General features: G+C 44.2%; 1 pseudogene; it reads right to left on the bottom strand.

The window, feature by feature from the left end:
* Positions 1-1,758: 1,758 nt before the first annotated feature.
* LOC128111508 (60S ribosomal protein L13a-like) lies at positions 1,759-2,527 on the bottom strand (annotated as a pseudogene).
* Between the last annotated feature and the right edge of the window lie 695 nt (positions 2,528-3,222).

The raw sequence follows: 3,222 nt of genomic DNA, 5'->3' as shown, positions 1-3,222 counted from the left end.
CCTAGGTCTGTCTGTGGTGGTGCTGGGGATCAAACCCAGGGCTTCATGTATGTTAAGTAATCACTCTACCAAAATAAGCCACACTCGCAGCCTGTAGTCATATCTATTTACTTTGTTATTATAGTATGCTGTGCTGGGGATAGGACACAGACAGAAGAGGATGAGAGGAGGAAGGGAAAAGAAAGAATGGAAAATTCTTGCCTTCCTGTACATCAGCATGAAGTAGGGCATAAAGGCTATTGATATGTTTTTATCCAGATAATAAGTTTCTCCACTGACGCAGTAAGTCGGATCAAGCCAAATTACAAGTATAGCAACATACCTGTTGAAAAAAAAGCAATTCCCGGATGGGTTCACTGGTCTCAGAGAATGAGGTCAGATAAGTTAAAACCCAGAGCTAAAGCAGGGAGGTTTTATAGATCTTAGGTGAGAGGTGATGATGTGCCAGCCAGGATCTGGAACTGTCCCTAAGTATGACCAAAGGCTAAGCCTGCTTAGGTAGGCTAGTCACATCAGGAAGGTGGATAGGACTGGCTGCCAGAAATGTGGAACTGGGCTTTGGGTGCCATTCCTTTGTTCAGAGTTTTTTAGTGTGGGCAGAGTTGGGGGAAGTAGGGAAGTCGGGGTTTTCCAGCTTCTGCAGAGGCAAGCCAGAAGCTCCAACCAGTTATCCAATGCAGTTTCTAGCTCAGAAACTAGGAAACAAAGATACCAGGCTGCTTAGTCTTGCTTTATAGTTTATATACTGTATTCTTAGTAGTTTTGATACAGTTCATAATGAAATGAACTCTTATGATCTTTCACATTTTCTGTTCTTTACCATTTGAAAACTTCGTTTGTCCAAAGACATCTCATGAGTATTCTTATCCTAAAATGGCCTCAGAAATAATAAGGTCTAGGAATGGACTTGGACATCCATCAGACAAAGAACGTTTCACTGGCAGTGAAGACTTGCATCCTCAATATTGCGTGAATAAGATGTGATCATTTTCTCTCCATAAGTTTAAAAGAAGAAAGCTGTGGGTTGCTCTATTTATAATCATTCACAGAAATCCATTAGAATCTAACAAGCTGAAATTGAATGCTCACTCCCCAACTGTTTTGAAACACATTGCTGCCAGTTGAATTGGGCTGTAGTGCGACATGCAATATTGGATGATGCATTTGTCAAGATTCAGGACAGGCGTTGGTAATGGGATTTTTTTTCTTCTTCTCTCAATATGCTTATTTCAATAGATTTATGAAGTACTTACAGGCAGAAAAAAAGAATGATAATGGATGGATTTCTGTGTTTCTGGGTCCTCTGCTGCTTGTGAACATGGTCTTGGGAGATTCACGTTATGGGCCTCATACATATTTAAATACCTCTGCCATTTTTATTGCCTTGCATTTATCTGCATTTATAAGAATATGTTTGAATGCAGTCTTTTGCTGTCATTTTTGTTTACTAACTTAATGAGATCTAGGCTGCAATTAGAAGACATTGGAATCTAATCCTACTCCAGCTTCCAAATTTCCCAGGATCTGGAAACAAAATGCGTATTTTACTTCAAGCACCTATGAAATGGGAATACTCTGCCAGGCCACCTTCATACCCCAGTGGGTGATGTTAATGACATCTTGGAAGACATTTTCACCCCAGTGCTCAGGTCATCAGGCTATGGAGTGGAAAATTGAATCTTAATAACTTTCTTCCTGATTTCCCTTGCTATTCACCTGCTCCAATGAAGCCTGAAGCTTCATTGAAACCAGCCAGCCTGAGGTAAACAAGCAAAAAAGCACTTTGGGTTTCCAGGGGCCTGAAGCCTCCAACTCACCTCAGTACATCACATTTTCACATTCCGGGCTCATAATTACCATTACTGACTTTAAAAGGAGATGGTATTGTTTGGGGGGTCTTTTGTTTGTTTGTTTCCTTTGGAGACACAGTCTTTATTGCGTTCATACCAGGAGTCCGTTGGTCTTGTGGACCTCTATGAACTTGCTGATTTTCTTCTCCATGTTCTTTTCTGCCTGCGTCTCTAGCCTCAAGAGCTGCTTCATCTTCCGACAGTGGATCTTGGTCTCCTTCCAATTCTCCTCCAGAATGGCTGCCACTACCTGGTACTTCCACAGGACCTCCAGAGCCAGATGCAGGTAAACAAACTTTCTCACGGGCTTCCACTGCACAACATTGAAGGCAGTAGGGACTGCCTTCTGCTATTTCTTGTTAGAAGGCAGAAGGATCCCAGCCAATACCTTGAGATGATCCAGGGCAACCTGGCCTCACTTGGGATAGCATGTCTCATTCAGAGTGGGGGTTGGGGGGGGGATTGCTGCTGGGGCTCAGAAGTGGTAGGAGCCTCGAGAGGGGTTGGTGTTCATCAGCTTTTGAAGAAAATCGAGGTGCTTTAACTTGTTTCTGTAGAAATTTCCAGAAACGCCGATGCCCCCTCAGCACACAACCACCAGCTTCTAGCCCAGTAGTACCTGCTTGGCCACCTGGCTTCGACGCTGTGTCCAGCACTAGAACCTGCCCCTCTACCATCTTCACCAGCCACCGGGGAGGCTATTGTGGTTTTGGACCATAAATCAGTCACGGTCTTTCAAATGCTATGTCCCTTTCTTCAGTTTACTATTTATTTATTTATTCTTTTAATCTGCCCCTAGTCCTGGCTAGAATTTTTCAGATTTTTGGTGTTTGCAAAGCTTAGTGGTCGCACAGCAGTCTTTCTATGTTCCTTAGGCAGAGGGAGACGAGGAGGCTAGAGCTACGGCACATATGTAATCCCAGCACTCGGGAAGATTAGACGGGAGGATCAGGAGATCGAGACTCCCCTGTGCTGTGTAGTGAGAGCCTCTCGCAGAAATGAAGAGGGAACAGGCTGACAGTGAGGAACTGAGAGACAGTGGGGGCAGGATCATGCCATGCCAGAACCTCAGCGAGCTGTGCGGTGACCCCAGCAGTCCCTCTGTCCCCTGGTGGTTCAGCTGTCTAAACTCAGTATTTCTGTCCTCCACTTGTCAAGTCTTTCTCTCAGCTCACATCTCATTCTACTCCCTCGCCACTAAAGGCTAAAGCACCATCGCTTACCATCCCCCTCACGGCTTCCGCTGAAGTCAGCCTCAAATGAAAATTTCACTTCTCTCATTTAAAATTTGACTTTTTATTAGAGTGTCATTTCCCCTGGCCACAAAGAATGTGCGTACCATCTCATTTTAATGGTTGAGAACCTTGTGAGG

Source organism: Peromyscus californicus, unplaced genomic scaffold (genome assembly GCF_007827085.1).
Source record: "Peromyscus californicus insignis strain IS unplaced genomic scaffold, ASM782708v3 Scaffold_16__1_contigs__length_79575227, whole genome shotgun sequence".
Taxonomy (NCBI): domain Eukaryota; kingdom Metazoa; phylum Chordata; class Mammalia; order Rodentia; family Cricetidae; genus Peromyscus; species Peromyscus californicus.
The sequence above is the reverse complement of the archived record's forward strand: the minus strand, read 5'-3'. Positions and strand labels throughout refer to the sequence as shown.